General features: G+C 38.4%; 1 protein-coding gene across 1 annotated transcript in view; it reads left to right on the top strand.

Annotated features, from left to right (window-relative positions):
• Nucleotides 1–13762, top strand: part of LOC124616718 (kinesin-like protein KIF14) — a 250548-nt gene that overhangs the window by 55099 nt on the left and 181687 nt on the right. The window lies entirely within an intron of this gene.

The raw sequence follows: 13762 nt of genomic DNA, 5'->3' as shown, positions 1-13762 counted from the left end.
TAGGTGGTGGTGGTGGTGTAAAGGACAATTCACTACATGCAAATGAAAGAAAAAGAAAAGTTTTATAGTTGCGTTGGTATTGTTTTTACGCAGTGCGGCAAACTATCATTGAATATTTTTATTGTGATTAAGCATTTTAACTTCGAAAATCTCAAAACATTTTGTGGTTAAAATGTTTTGATTACTGGCTATTTTTAATCTTGTCCACAATCGAAAAAGCTTTGCCTTCCACACTATTAAGTAGATTACACTCATAATAAAAACTACACATTACCTACAAAAAAATAACTGTTTATTCTGATCACAATTCAGTGTATTTTTCGTTATTGATTTCTAGATGGTTACCCTCCTTTTGGCATTAACTGTACCTTGGGTGACTGAGGTCCTTAAGAGCTGTTAGTCCCAATAGTTGATCAGCTTTTTTTTCATTAGTAAATAATACTGACATTTAACAATGGGAGGAAATATGTTAGCACTTTTTCTCAATAAAGATTTGAAGTCATCGGAATTTCTCGAGACATTTTTTTGTCTTGACAATGGAATGTGTGCTATCACACTGAATTCAGCAGGCTTGATTACGTATTTATTGGTAACATAAATAGGATGATAAAGTAGATCACTGATAACATGCCACCCCCTTCAAGTTCCTTCCCTCTGCTCCCCCAGTTGTAGTAAGTTGGTACCATTACGATGCAAAGTAGTTAAAGTTTTTAAGTCCTGATTCTACGATGTCTGTTAATTTTTATATAATAGAAGTTTCGCATAGCAGTTTTGTGTTCTTGACAATAAAATGTACTGTTTTTTTTTACATGCCCCCTGGTTATGAAATCTCTCATACTGACCATTAGTTTAGTCACATTGTTTACAGTTGAAGCTAAAGTTACTTTTTTTAACTGAAAATTGCTGCTTTTATAATTTTGAAGTGAACTCTATTGTTGTCATAATTATTACTGCTATTATTTTTTAATGACATACAGAGGCTCCAAATACAGTGGTTGACAAGTAATTGTAGTCGCACATCAGAGTTATAATGACCAGATTATATGTAAATGCCCAAATCATTGAGACAGCTTGTAAGAGGTGATCAAAAAGTTTCCATTTGAGGGTGTTACTGCAGTGTATATGCGATGTAGCACGACTCCATGAAGGTATATAATCGCCAACACATAGGTAACAGATCAGTATGGCATTTGTGCCTTACCGATATATGTGTGTGTGTGTGTGTGTGTGTGTGTGTGTGTGTGTGTGTGTGTGTGTGTGTGTGTGTGTGTGTGTGCTTAATGTAGATCATGTGTTATGGCTGCGTTATAACCAAATGTACCCAAATGGGACTAGAATGCTGGTGTTCTTTTCTTGCCTGCCAAAGGAGAACTCTTGTCTCTGAACTGCACAATATCGCCTTCCTTCGCCAAAGGATCTCTCATACCAGCACACAAGCCAGTAGGAGAGCAATCGGTCAATGAATACTCGCCACTTACAATGTTGAATGCTGACTACAAGACCTTTGCCAGGCTTTTGGGTTTCTTAGCTCCCGAAGGACAAATGTCATTAGATGTCTATCGGAGAATGAAGAATGCATATGAGATAGCATATTTGTTGAATACCACCATTGTGGAATGGTGTGACATGGAGTGCTGCAGATTCATAGTGACGTAAGTCCCCCCTATTGCAAATGTTGTAATGTTGAAGTTACGCCAACTCAAGTGCGAGACATTCGAGCACCCACCCTACAGTCCAGCTCTCTCCCCATGCGATTATTGTGCCTTTTGTCCCTTAAAAATGGCGTTGAAGGGTCGACAATACCTGTCAGATGAGAATGCGCAGCAGGCAGTTGTGGACTTCTTTACACAGCAGGACACAGTGTTTCACCAAACAGACATCTTCAACCTGGTGCCTCAGTGGAATGATTGCCTCGATGCCCAGTTGGCGTATCAATTCTGGACTGCATGGCCTTTGAATGGAAACTTATTGATTACCCCATTACAGTGTGTCACTTGGTGCTTGAAGCTCTTTGTGTTGTCAATGAGAGCTTCAAAGAGTACATTACATTGCTTTGTAGTAGACTATCAGCAGCGGATTGTCATAATAAGAAGTTCAGGAAACAGAAATTGCATACCTCATGATGAATCTAAACTGGATTTATTGATTCTCAGCTTCTTAATGACACTTTTTCCCAAAAAGGAAATAGGAGTGGTGTCTTACCTGCGTAACATGTTAACAACTTAAACACTCACATTCTTTATGAAATAAATAAGTAACAATTTTCTGCTGTTTTATAACTGCAGCACTTCATGTGTGGTAAAAAACTGTTTTCTTGATCTTGTTAACTTGCAAATAGTGACCATTTTGGTTATGTAACAAAGGTGGGAATTCAGAGAAGGATCTGATTACATATGTGTATTTCATCCTTCCATTTTTCTGCCTTTTTTATTTATTTTTCATTTTATTAATCAATCAAATGTCCAAGTAATAACCAGTAATTCAAAGATTTGAAGTTTGAATTCTGATTGGGCTCAGCTTTTTTCCTGACTTCATCTGATCTACATCTCTACTAAGGCTTTTTCCTCTTTGTCCATGATGTGTCCAAAGTAGAATTTACCACTATTCACAGACAGGTGTTGGCTATGAAATATTAGTTGCATGAACTTGATGACAGTCTTTTAATGCATGTGAGAGAGTATGGTGCTCACAGGGCTGAAAAAATGTTCAGAAGTTTTGGAACAAGTGTCATTCCAGTTGGAAAAAAAATATCGCTGTGGATGGAAGTTTTGAGAGAAACAGGTTATTCAAGTCACATAGAGCTAACAAATGTTATGGTCATCAGCTGTTTGCAGAGTAGAATTTGAGAAGACAGCACTGAATTATTCAGAAGATACTTGCAAATATTATCTGTCAGTTAGGGAATTGTCATTTGGACAGTAGCTATAAGCTTAAATTCTTGGTATAAGGTATAAGTTGTTAATGTTAAAACAAAGTTAAATATACATTTCTTACCATTAGTTCGATATTTTGGAGTACTCAGCTTAGGATGTCACACCACCCACACAACTTCAGATCTATGTTTTGAGATACCTGCATAAGATCCGAAGTGAAAACATTTGCCTCTTCGCTTTTCATTGTGTTGTTGTTTATACTCTTTTTTTATTTTTTTTTTTTTTTTTTCACCCTAAAAATGAGTCTACTATGTGTTTCTTAGTGCTGTGGAACTAGTTAAGATTTTTAAAAGTTAATAAATATTATTCTTTTGAAACATGCTTTTTTTAAAGGTGACACAGTAAACAAGACATCGTGTCATAATTTACAGTAACATATGAAAGTCGCTTTATACACTTACGCAGTGCGCTAACAGTTGGTGTGATCATTAATGGAACTAAAACTAAATATAATTGCATAGGCTTCTGCGGCCAGAGTCAGTCGACAAAAGTTTTGTGGGTATGGTACCACGTTATACTGTATAAAACTACTGCTGGAGAAAACCAATGTTTCGGCCACGGTTGCAGCGGCCTTCTTCTGGGTCTACTGGTGTGTTCTAACTATGCAGTGTCCCTTATATTTTGTTACTACACTTCACTGTGCATGCCATTATGTCATAATTTTGAACTAAATAAATAAATAAATAAAGAAAGAAAAAAGATGTTTTTATTAGAAAACAACTGGTTAATACAATATAGTGGCTCATGAACACCAGGTTTCAGGACCAAAATTTTATTTGTCTGACAGAAGAGAGAGGCTGCAGGGAAATTCACTCTCCAAAAGTTATATACAGCATTACAACTGAACAGGGAAGTCAGTGGAGTGCCTGTAATAACATGTCAGTGGCAGTATATGTTGTTGATGTTGTGGCCTTCAGCCCAAAGATCCTTAGCAATCTTCTGCAGCTCATTTCAAAAGCTTCTTTTCACTTCTTATCTGAACTGCTTATCGTCCACATTTCACTTCTGTATGAGGCTGTACTCAAGAGAAATATCTTCAGAAAATACTTCATAATTTAATATATATACAATGTTAATAAAATAATAATTAATAAGACTTAGAGAAGCTTTTGACAATGTTGACTGGAATACTCTCTTTCAAATTCTGAAGGTGGCAGGGGTAAAATATAGGGAGCGAAAGGCTATGTACAATTTGTATAGAACCCAAATGGCAGTTATAAGAGTTGAGGGGCATGAAAGGGAAGCAGTGGTTGGTAAGGGAGTGAGACAGGGTTGTAGCCTCTCCCCGATGTTATTCAATCTGTATATTGAGCAAGCAGTGAAGGAAATAAAAGAAAAATTCAGAGTAGGTATTAAAACTCATGGAGAAGAAATAAAAACTTTGAGATTCGCTGATGACATTGTAATTCTGTCAGAGACAGCAAAGGACTTGGAAGAGCAGTTGAACGGAATGGACAGTGTCTTGAAGGAAGGATATAAGATGAACATCAACAAAATCAAAACAAGGATAATGGAATGTAGTCGAATTAAGTCTGGTGATGTTGAGGGTGTTAGATTAGGAAATGAGACAGTTAAAATAGTAAAGGAGATTTGCTATTTGGGGAGCAAAATAACTGATGATGGTCGAAGTAGAGAGGATGTAAAATGTAGACTGGCAATGGGAAGGAAAGCGTTTCTGAAGAAGAGAAATTTGTTAACATTGAGTATTGATCTAAGTGTCAGGAAGTCGTTTCTGAAAGTATTTGTATGGAGTGTAGCCATGTATGGAAGTGAAACCTGGATGATAAATAGTTTGGACAAGAAGAGAATAGAAGCTTTCGAAATGTGGTGCTACAGAAGAATGCTGAAGATTAGATGGGTAGATCACATTCCTAATGAGGAGGTGTTAAATAGGATTGGGGAGAAGAGAAGTTTGTGGCACAACTTGACTCGAAGAAGGGATCTGTTGGTAGGACATGTTCTGAGGCATCAAGGGATCACCAATTTAGTATTGGAGGGCAGCGTGGAGGGTAAAAATCGTAGAGGGAGACCAAGAGATGAATACACCAAGCAGATTCAGAAGGGTGTAGGTTGCAGTAGGTATTGGGAGATGAAGCAGCTTGCACAGGATAGAGTAGCGTGGAGAGCTGCATCAAACCAGTCTCAGGACTGAAGACCACAACAACAATAATAAATTCCTCTTTTTCAGAAATGCTTTCCTCACTATGGCGAATTTGCCTTTTACATCGTTTCTGCTTTGGCTGTTACAAGTTCTTTTGCTGTCAAAATAGAGAACGCGTCCACAATTTTTAGCGTCTCATTTCCTAATGTAATTTCCATATGAGTGCTTGATTTAATTTGACCACATTCTATTATCCTTGTATTATTCTTGTTTATGCTTGTTTTTTATTTTATTTATTTATTTTTTTTTTATTTTTTTTTTTTATGTTGTCAGTCATCAGACTGGTTTGATGTGGCCCCCCATGAACTCCTATCCTGTGCCAGCCTGTTCATCTCAGAGTAGCACTTTCAGCCTATGTTCTCAATTATTTGCTGGCTGTATTCCTATGTCTTCCTCTTTTTTACAACCATCGTTAGACATTTAAGTCATTCCATTCAAGTACTCTTCCTAGTCCGTGCCGTCTATGGCAGAATTGCAATGTCATTGGCAAATCTCAAAGCTGTTGTTTCTTTTCCCTAAACTTGTAATTCCTTATACAAATTTCTCCTTTGTTTTCTGTACTGCTTACTCTGTGTGCAGATTGAGTAAAGTTGGGGCTATGGTACAACTCTGTCTCACTCTCTTCTCAGATACTGCTTTCCTTTCGTGTCCTTTGGCTCATATAACTGCAGTCTGATTTCTGTACAAGTTGGACATAGTCTTTTGCTCCCTGTGTTTTATCCCTGCCAACTTCAGAGTTTGTGTGTGTATTCCATTCATCACTGTCAAAAGCTTTCTTCAAGTAGGTTTTCCTTTCTTTAACGTATCTTGTGAGATAAGTTGTAGGATCAGTAATACCTTGTGTGATCCTATGTTTCTCTGGGATCCAGGCAGCTCTTTCCAGAGGTCAGCTTCTAGCAGTTTTCCATTCTTCTGTAAATAATTCATGTCAGTGGTTTGCAACCATAACTAATGCTTTCTTTGGAATGAGAATTATTGCTTTTTCTTGAAGCTTGAGAGGGTGTTCCGCCCATTTCTTGTACCTTGCAGGTGGAATAGTTTTGTCATCTGAAGGGTCTCAGTTATTCTAAGGAAATTTCATCTACTTTTATGATTTAAGTACTTTCAGTGCTCTGGCAAATTCTCGCAGTATCAGTCTCCCATTGCATCTTAATCTGCTTCATCTTCCGTTTGTATAATATTGTCTGCAAGTTCATTTCTCTTGTAGAGCCCCCTCCCTAATACAAAGTGTTTCAAAAAATACGTTCACAGATACCAGGGACAGGTTTCTTACACCAAAAAAAAGGAAAAAGTTCATATAAACATACATAAGAAGATCCTTTGTTTTCAAGTTATCAATGAAAGTTGACATTCAGTGGCTTTCCAGATACAACCCAACTACTTGACGTATATATGCACTCATTTGATTCGTTGTATTCTAGATGACATTGTGTCCCGAGGGAGGCTTGTTTCCTTTTGTCACTAGCTTGTCTTCAACATGTCCACTGTGAACTTCTCCTATAGGTAGTGAGTCAATTGAAAGTGCTCCATGCAATCCTGGCAGAATATTCATTTTGTGAGCAAGCAGACATTATTTTTTTATGTATGGCCACGCGGTTGGTAATGGACATGCAACCCTATGACTGTATCAGATGGCATTTTCAGACCGAAGACAATCGAGTCGGCCATCCTTTGTTGCTGTGTATTGTGTTGCCGAGGCGGGATCTATATCACTACAGACTTTTGACTAAATAAGACCACGTCTTGCTGGTATGCCTGATCATGAGGCTCATGTTCTATGAGCTGTTGATGAAGAGCCAGGGTATCAGTGTGTGACAAGTGGCCCTGGTGTGCAGTACAGCTCAAAGTTCAGCCTGGAGGATACTACACGAGAAACTCGTGTATCCTTATCATTTTCAATGTTTGCAGGGTCTACAGCCTGCCAATCCCCCACCATGGGAGCACTTTTGCTGATGGTCTGTTGCACAAACTGCCAGTCCGTTGTTTATCCCTTCAGTCCTGTGTATAAATGAGGCATTTGGAAGGGATTCAATAATGAATTTTCACAACCAGTGTGTATGGGCTGATAGCAGTCCCAATGCTCAGTGTGGGCTAGGCATTGGAATCAGTTTAAAATTGTTTCGGCTGACTGTAGATGGCTATCTGGTAGGGCCATACATCCTCCCAGCATCAGTTGGGAAGCAAGAGGAGGACATTTTGAGCGTATATTATGAGTGTGTTTGGGATGAGCTCCAATCACCTGAATTGTAAACTTTCACTAACTCGAAAACAAAGGAATTTTGAATTTATGTTTATATGAACTTTTTCCTTGTTTTGTTATAAGGAACGTGTCCCCAAAGTTTGTAAAAGTATTTTGGAAACATCTTCTGTATTCCTTTCAGCTTTTCCTTCTTTGTTTAACACTGGCTTGTGATATGAGCTCTTAATATTCATATAATTGCTTATCTTGTTTCCAAAGATCCCTTTAATCTTCTTATAGGAGGTATCTGTCTTTCCTACAGTTATACAGGCTCCTATAACTTTGCATTTGTCCTCTAGCCATTCCTGTGTAGCCGATTTACACTTTCAGTCAGTCTTAGTGTGTTCCCTTTCACCTGCCTCATTTGTTGAGTCTTTATTTATTTTTTCATTTAAATTCAGTGATTTCTACTAGGCCTTGTCCCTTTACCTATTTGATCATCTGCTGCCTTCATTATTTCATCTTTCAAGATTACCCATCTATCATCTACTATATTCCCTTCCCCTGCTTCAGTCAAACTGTGAAAATCTCAATAATTCTCTGGTTCTTTCAATGTATCTGGGTCTCATTTCCTTAATTTCCTACCTTTTAGCAATTTCGTAAGCTTTAATGTACAGTTCGTTACAAATAAATTGGGGTGAGAGGCCTGATTTGTCCTTGGAAATGTTTCACAGTTAAAAATTATGTAATCAATCTGGAAACTTCCCATGTGTCTAGGAGCCATTCACATATGCAGCCTTCTTACATGATTCTGAAACCAAATGTGATCAATGTTTAAATTACATTCTGTGCAAGATTCTACCAGGCAGGTTCTTTTTCCCTTGTCCGTATCGTGCTGTTACTTCTCCTTATCTTCCTTTCCTTGCTATTGTATTCCATTCTATCATCACAAATTTTTGTCGGCCTTAACTATGTGAATTATTTATTTTCTATCATTATTCATTGTTTTATTCTCTCCAGCTGTGAAACTGGTTGGCAGATACACTTGTACGGCTGTGGTGGGTGTTGGCTTCATGTCCACCTTGGCTGTGATAATGGATTTACTACGCTAGTCATAGTAGCGTACTCCCATTCCTGTTTTTCCTTCATTATTAGACCTTCTCTCACATTGCCCTATTTGATTTTTTGTCTATAACCGTTTACTTACCAAAAGTCCTGTTCTTCGTGCTGCTGCACCTCACAATTTCCCCCTGTATCTAACATCAACCTATCCATTTCTCTTTTTAAATTCTATAACCTCCCTACCCAATTTAGGATACAACATTGCACGCTCTGGCACGTAGAATGCCAGTTATCTTTTTCCTGGTGACACATGCTCCTGATAACCATCCGGACAGCTATGCATGCCCTCAGAAAAATTCACAACTATGGTTTCTTGCTGCTTTCATTTGTTTGTAGTACCAGTGCAACTAGGCCATGTTGGCTAATGTTAAAAGACCAGATAAGTCAATCATTCAGACCTCTCCATAGGCAGCCTTGTGTTTATGTTGCACTTAGAATGTAGCTATCTGTGTCACTTTGAGGCACTAAAGCTGTCCCAGCTCTGCAAGGTCCATGGTTCATGGGGTTGAGAGTGTATATTGTATTGGCCAGATAATAAGACGCTACCACATAAAAGCTGCACCTCTAAACTCTGAGGAAGAAATAAAAAAAAAATTGCATGAAATAAGCCACACTCAGAGAGGAGAAAAATTATCAAAAACTTACTTGTACTTAACATGTATGATGTAGGTATGTACTGTAAATGTTTGTTCTGGCATATGACTCTTTGGCACCTAACATGTCGGTAGCATATTTTATCTTGCTCACTCTCATCATTTGCACTCCAAGTATTTTATCCATTCTCTTCCCACTGTATGTCAGCCTCACTGCCATCTAGTGCATTCAATGATCAGCATTTCTTGAACCCCATGATGATGGATTCTGATGATTTGGAGGACTGTGGAGCAAGAATCCACTCACACAGAAGGGTGACTGACGGCTTCTTGATATATCACATAGTGTAAGGGTATTGTTTTCTACCAGTAGCCAATCCGAATACATTTTTTGGGGTTTGTCCTTGAATGGCTTGTTTATGGCCTCGTTGAGCACCTGTAATTCTGAAGTCATTCCTCCATGTATGACGACAAGGTTGCTTCTGTGCAGCAATTTTATCTTATACTTCATCAGTTAGCTGTCCCTTAAAACATCCAATACTAGCAAGGCTCTGATAGCAAGCCGTGCCCGAGGTCTGTGATTCCAAATGATAGACAAGCAGTCAACAAGAAATTGTGTTGTCATCCAGCCTTTTTCTTGGCAGCAAATCACTAAACCCTTAGAAAAGTTTTCTTTGGGCATATTTTTATCTTCAAACTGACATTGGCTGTAACAACAAACACCACAGTTCTATATTTTCATTCCTTGTCCATGCTAATGGGCTACTTTTTGCACCTTTCATGTCTACTGTTGTATTACTCAGCATGTCAAAATATAATGGCAATTTGTCAGCATCACCAACCTGATGGAAAAGGTATGAATGACACTTTTGCAATTGGATGATGTATCGCTGGATGTTAACCAGTTTCTTCTGTAAATCAACTGACATTCTCTGCTAGTGTAGTACGTCATTAGAGAGCAAAGGCCACTTCTTTGCATAAGCAGACAACAACCAGTACTCAAATGGAATGATCCTTGTGTCATGTTTAAGGCTCTTGTGTTTTCCAGAGCCTTCAGTTGGATTATTTCCCATGAGACAGGCATCCTATCTTTCATATCTCGCACACAGGAAAGAACCTTAGCTTGAAGTTCCGGATATTTACCACATTTTAGTCCTCTTGAGTGTTTTTTTTTTCATTAAAATTGCCTTCTTCTATTTTTCTTCTGAAACAACCCAATGTTGCACATTAGATTTGTCCAGTCCATTCTGTTTTGGACCATTCTGTTGGTTGTGGTTTTAGTGTAATGCACAACTATAAGTTTGAAGCTTGCGTCATAACTGCACTGGAATCTTCACCTGGATGGCTTTTTGCTCTAAATGGTCATTTGTATCAGCATAAATTGGGATTTCTTACCAGTATCCAACAACTGAATTATAAGCTCATGTAACATTATTAGTAGACTTCAAAAGTTTGCATTGTTGTGTAATAATATGTCTTGCTGCCAGTTTCCATTACAGCCAGTAGTTGTATTGTTGCAAATCAGCATTGTTTATTTGTAGCAAGGTATGTAAAAAGATAAGGTAGTGGATATAAGCCACACCCTTACTATTCAAGGGTTAAATTTGGGTGAAAAGTACAGCTTATCTTAGGGCCAAAGTGGAAGTACTAGCAAATGAGAGATCAAGGATTACAAATGTAGATGGACAAATGTTGACAGCAGCTCGATGGACAACTGTTTACAGTTACTTGTCTAAGGGGTGAGGCTAGTTCTGGATAAGAACAGAAAAGGCAACCAGTGGTAATAAAAATAACAAACTGCATAATGTTAAAGGGAGACCGAAAAGGAAAATAAATGTGAAGTAGCAATAAAATTATGTCAGACATGAGAGAATGGCAGTACATAAGAACTGGTAAGATGAGTATGAATTATTATTGAATGGTCATGCAAATCGAGTATACATTGCACAGAAAGTTTCGAAATTTGAAGATTCAAGCTTTTAGTGATGGGAGTAAAATCTAAACTGTGTCCATGGCGGACTAAACATGAAGTTCATAGTTGCTATTACATTACAGCATGTATCCTGCAGCAGGGTATTGCAAAACAGTCACTGTTTAGCATCTGTTGCAGCTCAGGTATGTAAGGATTACCTTAGTTAGCACAGATGTGGTGATGTCACTTAAGTTTAATCACATGGCCTGATACTGGAAAGTCCTGGGTGAAATATAAATACTGAAAAAAAGTGATGGTTACTAAACAGAAATGATGATTTTTTTTTCTTTACATTTTAATGAAACTTCCACAACATTTCTACTGTAGAAAGCCATATAAACAAAACTAATGTGCAGATCAACTTTGCACTTGACCTACATTCTTGTGTTACATACACCAACATAACAAAAATAAATTTTCATTTATATAAATGCTGCTTCTGTGCTGGACCAAGGACTTCCTGCTGCACTATCATATAAACACTTTAGATTATTGGTAACTGACATATGCTCCTAGCAGTATCAGTATTGTAATATTCAAATACATGTTGACTTTTTTATTTTAGTTTATTATCTTTTTTGTCCTCAAGGTGGGCCATGTGAGTCCTGTTCAAATATGTATTCCAGGGTTATCCACCCACCTCTTCCTCAGGCACCAAGCATATCCTCAACCAGCTAGTGTATAAAAACAAAGCATTTGTCATGGGCTTCTATTTGTAAGAGGTGCTTGTACCAGTTGCTGTTTCATTCTTATATCTTTCCATTTGTATTAAATATTTTGAATATCTGTTCAGTGTCTTAATTTCTTATTTCATCTCTAAGCATATGTCTAGTTACTTGTCTTAGGAATTTGGTTTCCACTGTTTCGATAGATATCTCCTTTCTATTCAGTTAGATTCTCACAACCATGTCATCACTTCATAAAATTTCAGTTGTGTGTCCTTTTGGTTGGTTTTCTGTTTGAAGGCCCACGCATCAGTTGAAATTATTCAGTGTATATCCTAGAACTTCATCTTGATCGTAGGATGTCAAACATCTGAAATAGTTTAACCCTCTAAAATGCTTGATTATATCACTGTCAGTTGTAATCTTTGAACAGACTACATAATCCCCACCCTCTCCAATGGAACTATGCTAGATTTGTTCAGTTTTATCCTGAAGGTATAATTTAAAACAAAGTAGAAGAGTTGATTTGCGCCCATATGTAACTCAATCTTGTTGCTTACAACTAACACGTGACATCAGCAAATAAAATTGTGTGTTGTTTTTTTAAAAGCTCTGTTCCACAATTACGAATAATTTTATATTGTTTTACCAAAAGTGCCCAAAAGACATGGCTGGATGTCAATGTAAATTCATAGACGTACACATGCCATTGGCAGGTATGTAAAAGACTAGACTTGCCGTTCTTTGACAAGTGGAACGACCACCAGTGTACATTAGTAGTGTTCATGTTTAGTGTTGTTACCAGGCATGATAGGCCATTTAAGGGGCAATTTACAGAGTCAGGTATTGAGTGATCACTGTAAAAGACACAGAGGTGCCACCTCCTTATGAGAGACAACATAATCAGCACCTAACAGAGCTTGAAAAAGGGCTCATTGTCGGCCATTTGGCCAGTGGTCGAATCATGCAATATTGAGATTTGTGGTGCATTTGAAAGTGACAGTGTCCCAATGTTGGACTGCATGGGACTGTGAGGGCAGGCATACTTGTCGTCAAGGTTCTGGTCAACCATGTCTGCCGACCACAAGGCACGACCTCCATATTATACACCAAGCACATTGTTACCCCTTCACATCTGTGTCTGCCATCTGAGTACATGTAGTGGATTTCCTGCTACATTCAGTCATCCCCTGTCACTTGTCAGGGATCAGTAACAGCTGGGCTAGAAAATTAGCATCCTATGTGTAGGCTGCCATTAACTGAAAAACACAAATAGCTGTGTTTAGTGTTGTCATGACTGCGAAGCACAGCCTTTTGACGAATGGAATCACATTGTGTTCAGCAATAGACTGTGGTTCGGCACTAGCCCAGATGACCGTTGTTGGCTAGTGTGGTGGCAGACTGGGGAGAGATCCCATTATTCCAGTTTTTGGAGAGGTACAGTGGTGTTAACTACTGGTATACCTTAAGGTCACAGCTAATAGTGTTGAGGGATCTCAGGCAGGACAACAATATGTCATGGACATTGTGCGTCATCATGTGTTATGTCTCGTGTGACTAATATCATGGCGCCACTTTCCAGCAGGACAATGTTTGCCCACACGTGGTGTGTGTGTGTCCATGAATCGTCCGCATTATAGGGTATTCCAGAGGCCAGCAGATCTGTCCCAATAGAACATATATGTGACTAGGTCAGCTCCATCCTGGCATCAGTATCCAGGGTATCAATACAAGTTACAACAGTTGTGGGCCAATTTGCTAGCTAGAATGGTTTTACATGTTTTCCAATTAGTCAGTGCATGCATCCAGGCCATAGTATGTGCAGCAAGATACTGACAAGTGGGCTCGTACTGCTAAGTTGTAAATTTGACTCGGTGCCAAAGTCACTGAAAGAAAATTACATATCATCTCAGCTCCTGAAGTTCGTTTCCTCCTCCTCCAGTTTTTTGTCAGGCAGTAGTTTACTTAATAATTCGTGACCATAGGATGTTTGGCATAACCACATTTACACAATTTCCTTTATTCCTGTTCTCCCCATGCTACATGTCCGTTTGTTCTTTGTCTCCCCCTTGACGTATCTAGGTTGAGTGACCCCACCAGAAGATGATTATTAGTTAGTAGTTACTAATTTCTTTGG

Source organism: Schistocerca americana, chromosome 5, assembly GCF_021461395.2.
Source record: "Schistocerca americana isolate TAMUIC-IGC-003095 chromosome 5, iqSchAmer2.1, whole genome shotgun sequence".
Lineage (NCBI taxonomy): Eukaryota > Metazoa > Arthropoda > Insecta > Orthoptera > Acrididae > Schistocerca > Schistocerca americana.
The sequence above is the reverse complement of the archived record's forward strand: the minus strand, read 5'-3'. Positions and strand labels throughout refer to the sequence as shown.